Here is a 17,483-nt window from a genome sequence, read left to right on the forward strand (position 1 = left end):
CATAAATCACTACATCAGATACAGACTAAGCCTCAGGCCTTTTTGCTCTGATACCTTCTTCCCAAATCATGAAATTTTGTCTCAAGAAATTCAATCAGAATCTCTAAATGACTTCATTAATACATCCGACACTCACATCTAATTCTTTTGAGGATCATTTGCAGGAAGTGTGAGCACAAAGTGGCATAAGAAGGGAGGGGGGAATAGATGATACTGACGAGAAAGAAGTAGCACGCTCTTGTTGCAAAACATGGCACATTTGTCTTTAATGAATTTTGTGTTTTATAATTTGTAGTCACATTAGTCAACTGACAGGATAAAGGTGCTGCAAATAGTTTTTTATTTTACAGTAATAACAAATTTAAGAATGTGTGTTGTATTGCTCCTAAAGATACAAGAGATATGAGATATAAAAAGCATGGGCAGATTATGAGACAATGGGCCCCTGGGCACAGACATGCAGAGGGTCCCACCACCTCTGCTACATAGGACCAAGACACACAAACTTTATCTTTGTTATGATCTTTTTTTATTGTTGTTTTTTGTCTCTTTGTAGTCATTTTGTCTGTGTAGTCGTTTTGTGTCTCTTTTCAGTCTTTTTGTGTCTCTATGTAGTCATTTTATAGTCTTTTTTTATCTCTATGTAGTTGTTTTGTGTCTCTTTGTAGTTGTTTTGTGTGTGTGTAGTCATTTTGTGTCTCTTTTAAGTCTTTTTGTGTCTCTATGTAGTCATTTTATAGTCTTTTTTTATCTCTATGTAGTTGTTTTGTGTCTCTTTGTAGTTGTTTTGTATCTCTTTGTAGTCTTTTTGTGTCTCTTTGTAGTCATTTTATAGTCTTTGTATCTCTAGTCATTTTGTGTCTCTGTGTAGTTGTTTTGTGTCTCTTATTTTTTTGTGTCTCTTTGTAGTTGTTTTATGTCTCTATGTAGTCATTTTGTATCTCTTTGTAGTCTTTTTTATCTCTTTGTAGTTATTTTGTATCTCTTTGTAGTCTTTTTGTCTTTTTGTGTCTCTATGTAGTCTTTTTGTGTCTCTTTGTGGTCATTTTGTGTCTTTTTGTAGTCTTTTTGTGTCTCTTTGTAGTCATTTTATAGTCTTTTTGTATCTCTGTAGTCATTTTGTGTCTCTGTGTAGTTGTTTTGTGTCTCTTATTTTTTTTGTGTCTCTTTGTAGTTGTTTTATGTCTCTATGTAGTCATTTTGTATCTCTTTGTAGTCTTTTTTTTATCTCTTTGTAGTTATTTTGTATCTCTTTGTAGTCTTTTTGTCTTTTTGTGTCTCTATGTAGTCTTTTTGTGTCTCTGTGGTCATTTTGTATCTTTTTGTAGTCTTTTTGTGTCTCTTTGTAGTCATTTTATAGTCTTTTGTATCTCTGTGTAGACATTTTGTGTCTCTTTGTAGTTGTTTTATGTCTCTATGTAGTTATTTTGTATCTCTTTGTAGTCTTTTTGCCTTTTTGTGTCTCTATGTAGTCTTTTTGTGTCTCTGTGGTCATTTTGTATCTTTTTGTAGTCTTTTTGTGTCTCTTTGTAGTCATTTTGTAGTCTTTTTGTATCTCTGTGTAGTCTTTTCATGTCTCTATGTAGTCATCTTGTATTTCTTTGTAGTCTTGTGTCTCTATGTAGTCATTTTGTATCTCTGTGTAGTCATTTTGTGTCTCTATGTAGTTGTTTTGTGTCTCGTTGTAGTTGTTTTGTATCTCTTTGTAGTTTTTTTGTATCTCCTTGTAGTTGTTTTGTGTCTCCATGTTGTCATTTTGTATCTTTTTGTAGTTGTTTTGTATCTCTTTTGTAGTCGTCTTGTATCTCTGTAGTCTTGTGTCTCTTTGTAGTGGCTTTGTGAATCCATGTAGTTGTTTTCTATCTCTTTTATTTTTTTGTGTCTCTTTGTAGTTGTTTTGTGTCTCTATGTAGTCTTTTTCTCTTTTTGTGTCTCTATGTAGTCTTTTTGTGTCTCTTTGTAGTCATTTTATAGTCTTTTTGTATCTCTTTGTAGTCATTTTGTGTCTCTTTGTAGTTGTTTTATGTCTCTATGTAGTCATTTTGTATCTCTCTGTAGTCTTTTTGTATCTCTTTGTAGTTATTTTGTATCTCTTTGTAGTCTTTTTGCCTTTTTGTGTCTCTGTGTAGTCTTTTTGTGTCTCTTTGTAGTCATTTTGTAGTCCTTTTGTATCTCTGTGTAGTCTTTTTATGTCTCCATGTGGTCATCTTGTATCTCTTTGTAGTCTTGTGTCTCTATGTAGTCATTTTGTATCTCTGTGTAGTCATTTTGTGTCTCTATGTAGTTGTTTTGTGTCTCATTGTAGTTATTTTGTATCTCTTTGTAGTTTTTTTGTATCTCCTTGTAGTTGTTTTGTGTCTCCATGTTGTCATTTTGTATCTTTTTGTAGTTGTTTTGTATCTCTTTTGTAGTCATCTTGTATCTCTGTAGTCTTGTGTCTCTTTGTAGTGGCTTTGTGAATCCATGTAGTTGTTTTCTATCTCTTTTATTTTTTTGTGTCTCTTTGTAGTTGTTTTGTGTCTCTATGTAGTCATTCTGTATCTCTTTGTAGTCCTATGTATCTCTTTGCTTTGTCTCTGTTGTCATTTTGTGTCTCTATGTAGTTGCTTTGTGCCTCATTGTAGTAATTTTGTGTCTTTTTGTAGTCGTTTTGTATCTCTTTGTAGTTGTCTTGTGTCTCTGTAATCTTGTGTCTCTATGTAGTGGTTTTGTGACTCCATGTAGTTGTTTTCTATCTCTTTTATATTATTTTGTGTCTCTTTGTAGTTGTTTTGTGTCTTTATGTAGTCATTTAGTATCTCTTTGCAGTCGTTTCTTTATAGTCATTTTGAGTCTCTTCCAGGTCTGTACGTGTCTCTTAAAGTGACAGTCTGCATGGGACATGAAGGGGGACCCCTGACACTTTGGACTCCTGGGTCTGTGCCCTGTAGGCCCGTTCAGTAATGCATCTATAGTAAAAGGGAAGATTTATGGTGAGGCATCAGACACAATTGATATTATAGTAATAAGATATTCTAAACTCATTAGTGTTTTCCAGAGCTTTCAATTGTATCCCCAGGTCATAAGTGATGTAATCACAAGAGCTGCCTTGATTTATCAATTACTCTTTTTTTTAATTTCCTTACTCAATCAGTTTCAATCAATTTTATTTATAAAGCCCGATATCACAAATCACAATTTGCCTCAGAGGGCTTTACAGCATACGACATCCCTCTGTCCTTAGGACTCTATAAGGAAAAGGAAAAACTCTCCCAAGAAACACCTTTAACAGGGAAAAAAAACTATGTTTATTGTTTTTTTTACTCATTTTTATTAAACAGAAAAAACACCATCAATCAGTTAATTTATAGAAATTCAGCAGCTATTGTGAAAATTGACCTTCAGCAGCACCAGACCTAGCACAGTCAGAACCGCAGGCAAGCTTCACCAGGTATTCATAACAAACAAGAACAAGAGCTAATGAGAAATCAACACAAATAAACAACCTAGCAAACAAACAATAATAACAGATAACAAAAATATAAAATAATAGGGTATGTGCACATTGTAAAGTTCATATTATGTCTTTTTTTTTCTGTACTGCACCCCGGATGGCTTTTGCCTTTTAATTTTCTCTTACTCTGATGCTCATACGCTCCATGCCATCATGCCTATTAATGCTCGAGCATGTTCTGACTGTGAGGATCACTCACTGATGAACACATTAAGTTGACCTGCATTGCTGGAACTGTAGGTGAAACCCCTGCTGCAGACCGACCAACCATTAGCATTAGATCTTTGGATCATTTTCTCCCTATGTTCAATATTTTATTAATTTATTATTGAGAAAATAATGAGCGGATTAATCAACAATAAAAATAAGACCTACTAATTGCAAATGGTCATATGTAACCTCTGTCTCTGTTTCCCAGCGTTTTTTCTTGAGTATCTAACACCCGCATGGACCTGCATTATCAGAGTTAAGATGATATCTTGACTTTGGGAACACATAACTATTATTTCTCATTGTTCAAACTTGCTTTAATTAGTGTTTTTATCACTACCCTAGTTGAAAATATTTTTTTATTATAAAGAAAAAAGAAGTAAAGGCAGAATGTAACCAGTCAAATGATGTGCTTATTATGGTTAATAAGAAAAGGTGTTATTTGTGCCAACTGTGTGCCATCATTTTATATTTCCTGTTGTTGTTTTTTAATGCATTATTTTTTAACTTATGTCTTAATTATCAGTGTGAAGACATCTCCACTGTGTTTGTAGATCAGTTATTTGCTGAGAATCCCTTTGAAGGTCACTCTACTTACCAGCGTGTATCTGATGTAGGTTTCAGACAGATGTGTTAGACTGATGCATTATGGTCGTTACACTGAATCATGACTTTCTGAAAATCACAGCTCTGCCTCCTGGGATATCTGACATGCTGCTGTGTGTAACCGGTGCTGTCACTTGTCAGTCAGCTGTCACTTAATATCTTGCACCAGTGCTGAATTAAAACGCTGAGGAAATACTGAGGAGATTTTTCTATTGAGGGGAAACATTTTATCAAGATAACAGATATTCAGATGTTTCATATTCCAAGGCTCTTTGGGAAACCCTGGCAGTCTGCACTAACTAACCAGATCAAGGATTATTCAAGCTCCACTGCCAACACACACACACACACACATACACACCTTCACACACACGTCCACGGACACACTCACACATGCACATTACCTGGGGGGTCTGAGCTCCCCCTCTACAGGCCTTCACCCCACATGCTCATCTCAATTAATCACCCAACAAAACAGATGTCAGGAACAAAGGAAAGATCTCCAGGCCTGTGGGGTAGAGGGGGTAGGAGGAGGAGGAGGAGGACAAGAAGGAGGAGACGGAGGGGAGGAAAAGCAAAGGAAGGAAGGAAGGATGCGGAAAAAGGAGAAGGAAGTGAATTTGGAGCTGTGGTGGTTTGTGTGAGGCAGGTGACTGGAGGTTGGAGGGGCACTTATAGTGGGATGTGTTAGCTGTTTATGTGCTTCAAGCCCAGTGTTACTGTTACTGTACAATACAAGATGAAACTGTAAAAGAGTAGGAAAGAAAAAAAAAGAAGAAGAAGTCACGATGTAAGAGGGGGAGAGGAGCGAGAGACGGCGAGAGAGTGAGAAAACAACAAAGCCCTGGAGATGAAAGACGGTCTACAAAACAATGGATACAAAATAATGCTCTGCGGTGTGCAGAAATAGAGCAAAGATTGAAAACCTGCCAAGATAAAGACAAACCCCCGCTTTTGAACTGTCACTTCACCGCGATACTGTCAGAAAACAAATGGCAATCTTGACAGGTTTCAGCTGCTTTGAAAAGAGACAGAATCATATTTTATTCACAAACGCATATTTTATGGCTTTTATAGCAAAGATCGTAACCTGTTGTTAAGCACTGAATTCTTGAATCTCGTGCTAAATTATTGACATCTACATAATGTACAGATGGAGATGGGGGGGGCAGGGAGGGGGTGAAAGGAAATGACATAGGAAGGACAGAGGAGGGAGGGTTGTAGGGAAAAGAGAGGGCAGAGCTCAGGGTGGAGGAAATAATGGGAGAACTGAAATTTCTATAACGTGCACTCTGTTGTTTTTACATACATCCATGAAAAAGCCACGCCGTCTGAAGTCTGAGCATTACAGGGAAAGTCATCAATCTGTTGGCATTATCTCTCCACTGTTTCTTTTCATCCGCCCGCCCATCCCTCTAAAGCAGCAGTGAGCTGCCTCTCTTTCCGTCTGCCTGTAGAGTGTGGACAGTGAGAGTTACAGCTCGCATCAATAACGGGCAGATAACGGCCCAGTCCTCAGTCTTCAAGCACAGCCTTAAATCACATCAGCCCTAGAGGAAAGCAAATGAAGAGAGAGGAGGAGAGGGGGGAAAGGCTTAGCACTGATAAGGCACACTACAACAACAACAACAACAGTGTAGCACTGGTAGAATACACACAAGTGGAGCAGAGCTGTATTGGGGGAAAAAAAATTACAAGAATGCATCAATTTATGCAGCACAGAAACAAGGCTCTGTGTTGTAACTGAGAGTTCACACACTGAGCAACACACTGAGGGAGGAGAGAAAAGGAGACATGATGACTGAGAGTGTGTGTTTGTGTGTGTGTATTTGCATATGTGTCACTGTATGTCTTCAGGCCCATTTTTTTTCTGTATGTTTGGATGACAGCAGCACATTACTGAGCTGCAGCATGGGACATGAAAAAGCACTTAATGAAGCGCTCTATCCCACTGGCAGCCATTGATCCACAGCACACTGGGAGACACTGACCCATGTTGTAGGTATTGAACTAACGTACACAAATACACACAAGCGCTCGTGTTTTAAAGGAGAATTATTTTATTACAGCTTGGGTTATATTGTCATAGTTTTGTCCGTCACTGCTGTCTGTAACAATGACAACGTATACTCACCAGGTTAGCAGCTGAGATCTGGATACACGACTCACTGAAAACAAGTCAAGAAGCACAAGCATTCAGATGAGCATACAGGTCTGAAACAGAAGCTCCTGGAAAGAGAGAATTAAGGCAAGCTAGGTAATTACATTTATCACAGACTTCCAGGATCAACTTTGACCTGCTGTACTTGCCATCATAGATGGACTTTATATTGCAACTGCTGCATAGCAATCTCCCTCAGCAGACATAAAATTCAGTCTTTTCTTATCTTATCTTATCTTATCTTATCTTATCTTATTACTTATGACTTATTACTGACTGGGCCTACCAGGACCCCCTCCCCTGGCCTTTACCTGCAAAATTGTCACTCAAATTAACACACGTCTACCAGGAAGAGATTCTAAATGGCCACAAACAGACAAAAATGAAAAATAAAAAAATAAAATAAAACAACGGAAACCAAAAAATGAGCACAAAAAAAAAAAAAGAAAAAATTATTAGAAACACAAAATGACCTGAAGGAGACGTAAATTGTTCTCAAACAGACACAAAACAACTGTGAAGAGTCACAAATAATAACTCTAAAAAACCTCAAGGGCACACAAAACGACTACAAAGGGAAACACACAAAAAAACCTACAAAATAATCTGATCTGTTGAAGAGATCCAAAATGACCTCAAATAGAGACAAAACAACAACAAAAAAAATCCCTATAAAATCAAAGAGACACAAAAACACCCCAAAGGCACACAAAATGACTACAAAGTGACACAAAATAACAAAAGAAATACAAAATGACCTCAAAGAGACATAAAATGATGTCGAACAGACCCTAAAATTACCTTAAAGAAGGACAAAACAACAAAAAACCCTCAAAATTAACTCAAAGAGACCTTAAAGACACAAAAAATGACTACAAAAAGAGATGAAACTACAAAAAATGGCCTAAAACAGACACAAAATGACAAAAACAACAAACTGACCTCAAATAGACACAAAATGACACAAAAGAAAAACCTCTGACAGACACAAAATGATCACAGGGGGACACAAAACCACAAATATATCCATAACAACTGGAAAGAGACTCAAAACAACACCAACAAAAGACAAAACCACCACAAAGTCTGTGTGTCTTGCTTCTATGTAGGAGAGGTGGTGGGGCGTTTTGCGTCTCCATGCCCAGGGGCCTGTTGACTCATAATCCGCCCATGCTTGCCACAGATAGCTGTCCTCTGTAAATGTGGGATTACCCACAATTCAGGCACGGAGAAAGTGGCTTAGGTCACTGATATAAATATCAGGGAACCACCACTACCAAATATAACTATATTATATTATTATATTATTTTACAATGTTTGCAGGTTTTTCATTACGTCATTACCATCTTTCAGCATTCAGCAGTACATGAAATCTGTGTGAGGACACGAACTGCGTGTTGCTGAGAGGCCTATTTGTATTTTTCTTTTAACTCATCAAGTAACTGCAATGGCATACAGACCAGGTAGAGGAAGTTTCTGTTTAGTTCCATTTTTACTGGAACTACTCTAGTGTGCTCTCTTTTCCCTGACTGTCTTTTCAAACTTGTAACAAGGTTTATTTGTGTTGGGAGGATCAATAGAAAGAGAGATCAAATACCTGAAGCAAGCATCCTCCCATAAGCTGCTGGTTCACAACAACATTGTCAAAATAAAAAAGGCGGGAGCTAGTGGTTTAAATAATCTGGATAAACTGTGAGCTTGTTTACATCTGACTGCTTCTGTTTCTTACCGCATCAAACACTGCTGGAGAGATCTGGCAGTGTTTGTAGATCTCAGCAAGTTTTTCAAGAGTGAAATAAATCGGTGGTCAGCACTCCCCCAGTTTAGAGAAGCAGGCTAGAGTTTAGAGTTTAGGTATAAGCTATATTTAGAATATTTTCACTGCTTTACCTTACTGTCAGACAGCACCTTCCAACGGCCAGGCCAGACTCCACTGAGAAAACCAATGATTTAACATCACTGAACACAGGAGCTGCTGGTTTACCACTGCCTTGAACAGGTATTTTCATTGAGTTACTATGTGTCTCTGGTGTTTAAAAGGCTTAGTTTGGGTTCACCAAAGTCGCACAATAACACAAACGATCTCACTGATCGAAGCAACAGTTAAAATTAATGCTTTTGTCAATGGAGTCTGGTGGCTCTGACTACAGCGTAGATGAGGCACTGAAGCCATTAATGGCTTTCCCATTGGAATGAGTGCCTGGCGCAAAGGCAAACATCTTCTGTATCTAACGCACTGACTATGGATAAGTATCACATTCAACCCCACCTCAAAAAATCTGAAAATACCTTCATTTCAATCAACCTTCATTTTAGGTCAGGATGTCTCCTTTCTTTCTGTCCCTTGCATATTGCCTTCTTTCACCCCTCCTCCATCTTCTGTGCCTCCATCTCCATCTTCCCTCCCTCCTTGCTCCTTGTTTTTTTTTTTTTGCTCTTTCACTCTTACACACACACACACACACACACACACACACACACATCAACACCTCTACACCTCAACCCACATCTCACTCATCACTCCTCATTTGTCTTGTTTGTCTCCTCCCAACTGTCTCTCTGGCTCCCTCTCCCTTGACATAATGATTCAGTGACACTTGTCTTTTCACTTCAGTGTCATGCCCACAAGAGGAGTACACACACAAACACTTGCACACACACACAGGGGAGAGTTGGAGGGATTGTACAGAGTAACAGGAGGTCTGCTTTAGCTCTACAGTAAACAGTGTGTGTGACATCCTCTGAGCTGGGGTCAGAGGTCAGCCGGTGTTACGTCAACTCCCTGTGAACCCTCGCTGCTGCCGGGGTCACACATCCCTGACAGACAGCTGCTGTCCATACTGCCCCCGTGCTCTGAAGTATGGATCAGAACAGCTAAAGAGATTTAAAGGGATTACTCCACTCTGCTCAAACACACACATACACACCCACACTTATTCACAAACATGCACTGGAACACACAGTGAGTACACACACACTTCAGATAGATAGAAAAGTGTATGGACTGCCATGCTCCTGTGGTATGAGAGGGTTCGATAATGTTATTGTGTTCGACTGTGCAGTGGTTGACCTCCTGACCTTTGCCCTGCGCTTAGCACCTGCCGACCCGGTTTACAGATGAGGTCAAAGGTCAGAGCCGGGGACTTCCCAGCCACACGCCCAGATGGAGCCCTTTTAGCAGCAGGGACAACACCTGTTAAACACACACACATACTTCAACAATGTGTCCTGTAAAAGACATATTCACCTCAGTGTGATGAATTGAAAAGCATATGTCTCCTGTGAGTAACAATCATCCTGACACACAGAGAAAGAGACGCCACACACACACACACACACACACACACACACACACACACACACACACTACGCTCTGTTTGACATGTCATGTGAGTTCAGTCAGTCAGAGTGTGTGCACCGTATGAACGATGACCAGTCATACCTCACTAACTCTGAACACAATGATAGGAGGTCACAGTCACACAATAGTAACTATCTCCAGAGTGTGTGTGTGTGTCTGTGTGAGAGAGAAAGAGAAAGAGAAAGAGAGAGAGTGTAAAACATTGCATATGTTAACCATGATGACAAAATGTGACAGTTTCTACTGTTCAGGGACTTTTCTAGACAGATATCTACACCCAAAGATTTACCCTTTAAATATATCATGCAAATTCATGTGACGGTCACATGACTGTCATGTGATAATCCTGGCAAAACTTTTTGCTTTTCACTGGGACCATCACATCACAATCATGTGACCAGAGCAAATGTATTTAACAATGGTGTCTTTGTACATACAGCTAAGTCTGAAGAAGAGCATTAGATTAATACGTCACTTGTGGATGTGCTAATGTACACTTAAGAGAGCTACAGTGTGCTGACCTACAGGCCTACTAGGCACAAGCCCAGGGGCCCATAGTGTCAAGACACAAAACAACCACAAATCGAAACAAAAGAACACAAGGAGATGCAGAGGAACTGCAAAAAGACAAAAAATAACTACAAAAAGGGGCAACCGCAGACACAAAACAACCAAAGAGACACAAAGGTAACTTAAAGAGACCCAAAATTCCCTCAATGAGAAACAAAATAACCACAAAACGACACAAAATTACTACAGAGACACAAAATTACCGCAAAGAGACACAAAACAGCCATAAAATATCAACTAAAAGGGGCAATCACAGACACAAAACAGTGAAAAGGCACAAAATTACCTCAAAAAGCCACAAAACAACCACAAAGAGACAGAAAAGATCACAAAGAGATACAAAGGAACTGCAAAGAGACAAAAAATAACTACAAAAAGGGGCAACCGCAGACACAAAACAACCAAAAAGGCACAAAACGACCACAAAGAGACACAAAATTAACAAAGAGGCAAAAAATTACTGCAAAGAGATACAAAACAGGCACAAAATAACAACAAAAGGCCAACCACAGACACAAAACAACCAAAAAAGACAGAAAATTACCTCAAAGAGAAAGAAAATTACCTCAGTGAGACACAAAACAACCACAAAATGACAACAAAAAGGGACAACCACAGACAAAACACAACCAGAGACACAAAATTACTTTAAAGAGACACAAAATTAGCTCAAAAAGAAACAAAAGACCACAAAGAAATGCAAAGGAACTGCAAAGAGACTAAAAAGAACTTCAAAAAGGTGCAACCACAGACACAAAACAACCAAAGAGCCACAAACGTACCTCAAAGAGACACAAAACAACCACAAAATAACAACAAAAAGGGGCAACCACAGAAACAAAACAACCAAAAAGGCACATTACCTCAAAGAGACAAACAAAATTACCTCAAAGAGACACATCACAACTAAAACAGACACAAAATTACCTAAAATAAAGAACACAACCACAAAGAGATGCAAACAACAACAACAAAAAGAGGCAAAAACCACTATAGAGTCTGTGCGTCTTGGTGGGGCCCACTGCATGTCTCTGCCTCGGGGCCTAATATCTCATAATCCACCCATGATCACAACTGAGTTTAGATGTTCTGTTTTAAATGATAAATACATTTTGAATAAGTGATAAAACAGATATTGCTTTCTTATACGACACTTTCTCACAAAGTCCGGGACAAATAAATGTAAACAGCTGCAGGGGTTCCAGATTACTTCTCCTGTGCTCTCCTGTGCATGTGTGTGTGTGTGTGTGTGTGTGTGTTGAGCTGTCAGAGGAGATCTGGTGAGAGTGGGCTAATTGGAGTTAATTCACCATCTGTCTGTGGGAGCCAGCAGACAGGGTCATTAGCAGAGACAAGTCCAGCCACAGGGGAGGCCGAGAGGGGAATCACCATCCCTCACTTTCTCTCCCTCTTTCTTTAGTTTCCCTTCTTCCCCTTCCTGTCCACCAAACCCTCTCTTGTCTCCATCTATCTGTCTCCATGTCACTTTGATCCTCTTTCATCATGTTTTTCAGATCCTGTTGTCAAAATTTGCAAAGTGCAGACTTCAGAAAACATTTTTTTTTTTAATTCTTTGTTTGACACACTGATTCTGCTTATATGCAGAAGACTGTTGGAAGTGGTGATGATCTAAGCTGGTGCTGAGAGTGATCAGTGGGAGAGCTTTTTTCTTTTTATTGACTGGTTTGTCATAACAGCGCTGCCCTCTGCTGGCCAGATGTGGGCCTGAGATCACAGCACAGAGCAGAGATAAGAGTTTCCTGTCCACCACAGAGAAGACACAGTGTCTGATGGTTGTCACAGGTCTGACAAATCTCCATACCACTCCATAAACAAACTCTTAACACATCCAGACTTCATATAATAAGCTTATATATCGTAACCATCACAAATGCAGATACATTTTAGTCTCAGTTTCATATTTAACTTTGCTATAATTTGTCCAGGATCTTTTCTGCGTGTCTTGTCACCTCTCTTTCCCCATATATTTCTTGTATCCCTCCACTATTGTCCATCATGAAACAAAATGTCATTAAAGTGGAGGGATTTTTGAACATTTTTATAAATTCTCAAATGTTCAAAAATGCCTACATTTAGCACAAAATTTGTGTAACAAAATGGCACCAACCCAAGAGTTGCTGTAATAACTTACGAGACATAAATGAGCATGGGAATGGTCATCATAGGCTTTCTTCATAATGTTCTAAGGCCCTTTACTTAAAGAAATCACAGTGTTTATTACAGATTATGACTAGAAAAACTGGACACACATTGCTGAGCTGCATTTCAAATTAATCTCCAGGTTCCCCGCTTTCAGAAGATGTAAACCACTTATATGAGGCATAAACTGTTGACCTGTACCCCCTAAAAACAAAAGACAAAAATGGGTCTATGGTGGGTCTCAGAGGGTTAAAAAACTGAGAGGGAAGAGTACATTGGGATTTTAGAGAGCAAGGAGAGTGATAATTAAATCAAGGTGAGTTCATAGTGAAACTGCACTCTGTACTCCACAAAAAAAACCTTGTAAAATGAAACAGGATTATTAACTCCATTACAGATGAAGACCATTAAATCTCTGTGTGTTCATGGAGGGAGGACAGATGATTGAATTTTGAGGCCCACTTCCGTCTTGGACCACCCACACAGGTTTGACTGATCTGTCTCATGGAGATGCTGCGGCTGGAGTCTCTGTGTCAGGCAGGGAATTGTGAAGAGGGGAGGGCAGACTTTAAAAGACAAATATTCAGTATCAGCTGTTTTTGATCTGATCATTCAATTGACCCTCCGTACCCAGAGGTAATATTTGCCCTTAGTTCTCCTGGAGCAGGCAGTGATCATCATAGTCACCAACATACTGACCAGTCAGGCCCTTCTCCTTTTAGTGTCAGTCCCTCCGAGACAATGGACTCAGGTCCTTGTACATGTCTTACACATCATCAGCAGCTATAACCTATAATTTAATTATTATTTATATAGTCAATTGTGCGACACTCTACTGTCTCAACTGCAAAACTGTACAATATGCAACTTGAAGCCCTCCACATGATTGTGCAATAATAATTCACCTGTGCAATATGTTAACTGCACAATACTCTCTTATCTAATTCTTACCTATTTTTATTCTTGCATTTATATTCAAGACACTTGTATTATGACACACATGTTTGTACATATTTCATATTTTTCTTGTTTATTTTACAAAATATATTTCTTATATTTTATATTTATATGTATATATTGTGTCAAGATATACTATGTTGTAGTATAATACACATTTTTTCTTGCATTCTTATTTCTGTTTTCTTACAATTTCTATTTAACTATATACAGTATAAGAGTAACTGTAACATGTCCCAATTTACCCCCAAGGATCAATAAAGTATTTCTGATTTCTGATACATGTGGTCTTGTATATTATAATTTGCCCAGAATTAAAGCCTCCATGGGCATTACCCATGCTTCCATGCTTTGTGGCCTCCCAACTGGACTGCTGTAATTCTCTTTTCATTTGTCTAAACAAATCTTCTCTGAATCATCTTCAAATAATCCAGAACACTGCTGCTTGGCTGTTAACCAGGTCCAACAGGTCAACCCACATCACTCCCATTTTAGTTTCTTTACACTGGCTTCCCATCAGGTTCAGGATTCACTTCAAGATACTTGTTCTCACATATAGAGTCCTCCACGGTCAGGCACAGAGTGCATTAGTGATATCCTCCATTAATATATTGTCAGTAGGTCCCTTGGGTCTTCAGAACAGGATGGGCTGTCTGTCCCCTGCTCCAGACTCAAAACCAAAGATGATCATGCCTTTGAATTCGTGGCTCCAACACAATGGAACTCTCTTCCATTAAGGTGCAGCCTCTTTAGAAAATTTTAAAGAACAACTTAAGACCTATCTTTTCAAAATGGCCTTTGTCCGACCCTAAGTTATCCAGTGCTTGTTCCCTGGTGTGTTTCTATTTGGGGCCTCATTGCGCTGTATTTGCTCTATGTTTTACTTTCTTTTTGTTGCCTTCTTGCATGTTTCATTGTTTCCTCGTTTGATTGTATTTTGTGAAACACTTTGTGAATTTCATTTCTCTGAAAGGTGCTATATCAAATACATTTTATTTTAGATTTATTATTATTACTTGCCACAGCAACAACAGATGAATCAATCTGTAGGAAAGCACAACTCAAAGCATTTTCTCAACTCTACTCAATGGATCATTTTCTATGATGTGTGACATAAATCTTGCCTTTGTGAATTTTAAATATTTTCATCCAAAGACACCAGAACCTTCTCAGTAGGTTTTTTCATCTCTACCAACGCCGGAGTGAATACAGCACAGATGAGTTTGTTCATGCTTACTGTGGTAAATCAAGTACAGCTTTATTTACTTATTTTTGTCACCACAGACTTTATTTTATACCGACACATCCTTCACTCACCATCCCTACAATACTTTTTGTTTATAGAGGCATTAACATTTATGAGCACATGGGGATTTTGGCTTCTCTCAAACACATTAAACTGCATAAATTCAATGCAACAAATAATGTTTACAGGTGCTCCACATTACATGGTTGTCACTGAAAAATAATATAAGGTCTACATTTTGTAATAACTAAAAGTAAAATATGATTTATTTGTGTGCCAATAGTCTGTTCTTTTAATTTATAAATTCACAGCATTAATATATGTGTTATATAACGCAGGTAAAATATCATTACATTCTCACTCTCAGCATGTTTTGATAACTTGTACTGATATCGTCTTCTTTGTGTTTTGAATACAGGGGAACATTCTGTTTTATATATGATCATTCTGCTATTTTATTCATATTACAATTTGATATGTTTTCTGGCTGTGTGATTTCTTTTGTTTTAAACAGTCACAGCCTCTTTGACTCCTTGTAAAAACTCTTTACTAAGATGTTCTCTGTGGTGTTGAAGGATTCCGGAGCCAAGAGCGAGACAGGAGCCCTGAGACATGCCAGGAATTGCAGATATTTATTGTTTCAGGGTCCCAAGTGAGCTGTTGTCAGGGGCCCAGGATCTTTAGCAGAGCCCTTGAAGGTCAGAGGGGAGTCTGAGGTCAGTTTAACTTAAACTACAGTAACTTCTCATGGCTGGTACTGCTAAACAGACACATAGTGAAGTTTAAACATTCAAATATACAATACAAACAGGTCATAAGGCTGGGTTATTCTCATTTTCTCAGACAAACGATTGGCAACAAGATCTCATGCTGTCCCTACACCTTGCCAGGCTGAATCACAACACACCACAGTTAAGTCCCAACATCACTCTTCAACATTTGGTCATTGATGAGAAATAAAAAGTTGCATATTTGCATGTAAAGGGCGGCACGGTTTTGTAGTGGTCAGGACTGTCACCTCACAGCAAGAGGGTTCCTGGTTTTTGTTGTTGTCATTTTGTCTCTCTTATTGGTTGTTTTGCCTCTTTTGTGTCTCTTTGAGGTCACTTTGTGTCTTTTCTGGTCGTTCCGTGTGTCTTAGTTTTTGTTTCGACCCTTTTGTGGTTATTTTGTGTCTCTTTGCAGCTGTTAGTAGCAGGGACAAGCCTCAGCAGAGGGTGAGATGCAGCTGCTAGACAGAGCCATAATCTGTTTGGAGACCAAAAACAAGGAAAACCAATGTCCATATTTAAATGAATAACATCAGTAAGCATCGGGTAATGTGTGTTTTTTAATCTGGTTGAAGGATTTTTTCAGTCAAAACCTGAACAATAAATATATGATAGATAAGATAAAGTGTTTTTTGCAGTGCCTTCCGCATTGACTCCACTAGAACTGACGCCAAACTCTGGCTCCTCAGATGCTGTCAACGTAACTGTTTATTATTTTAAATCCTTCTGAGACCCTGTGTCCTCATATGAGGACATCACATTTCGGGTTTACTTGACCATATACTTAATTCTGCTTAACTCAGACCTGTTGTCCTCATTCGTGGACGCTTTTTTGTGCCACCTAGTGGTAGTAAGAGCACATTACACTAATCCATGTAAAAACAAGATGGCAGCCATCTCTGCCAAGTCAGCAGCAATCTACACAAAAGTGGACAAGGTTTCAAAACCTGATCAGATTTTATGGTTGAAACTTTATTATTTATGATTAATAACATTTGTAGTTTGATATGACAAAAAATGTGACCAATTTTAGCGATTGTGACAAGTCAAAAAACTCTGTTTTATTGGAGGGTATTTTATTGTGCATTATTGTGTTACTGATGTGTTCACCTTTTGTTCATCTCTGTTACTGTTAGTGTGCAAACTAGTGAAATGCTTGGTGTCAACATTCAGAGCCCACTGCGTCTCTGCTTGTTCTTTACACACTGAGACATCAACAGTCATGGTACAGCACCTGCTGTGTGTCCTCGCAGCAGCCAGAAGTGACCAGGTCAGTGAACGCCTTGCAGCAGTGACTCCTGGCTTCCTGCCAGGTCAAACATCTACACCAAGCAGCACTCAAGAGGGCGGTAGGTGACACAGCAGAGTTCTCTAGACAAATGTGCTTGTCTCTGGGACTCACAGAGACGGTTTTCAGCTGCATGTGGAGGATGAGGGCGGTTTCTCATGTTGCTGAAAAGCTTCCAACAATAAATATGGTGGCATGGCTCCCAGTTGTAGTCCTCTCCTAAGAGCAAAATATTGAGAACTCCAGAGATGGACTGCACTGAAACATTTATGTTGCTCATCTTTTCTGTGATACATTATTCATTATTCTTTCATGTGAAGATTGTATAACCTCATTATATAAAGGATATAATCAGTGTCAATCGATGATGGAGGCTATCAACATAAAATGTGTGTGATCACACAATAAGGAGCCACCAGTGCACATTAATTATGACAGGTATTTGTAACTAAGGCATTGCTGACCTTTTTTTGTTTGTTTAATTATTGTTTGTTTGTTTGTTTGTTTGTTTGTTTATTTGTTGCAAAATGTCTATTAGTATGGAAGCAAGCAAAAGACATAAGTATTTCAATTTTGACACCCACCTAGTATTGAAATTTAAACATCACTAAAGCATGGACGTATTTTACTTTGAAAACCAGGTATCTGAATTTCAAAAGC

This window comes from Epinephelus lanceolatus, chromosome 5, assembly GCF_041903045.1.
Source record: "Epinephelus lanceolatus isolate andai-2023 chromosome 5, ASM4190304v1, whole genome shotgun sequence".
NCBI classification, from domain to species: domain Eukaryota; kingdom Metazoa; phylum Chordata; class Actinopteri; order Perciformes; family Serranidae; genus Epinephelus; species Epinephelus lanceolatus.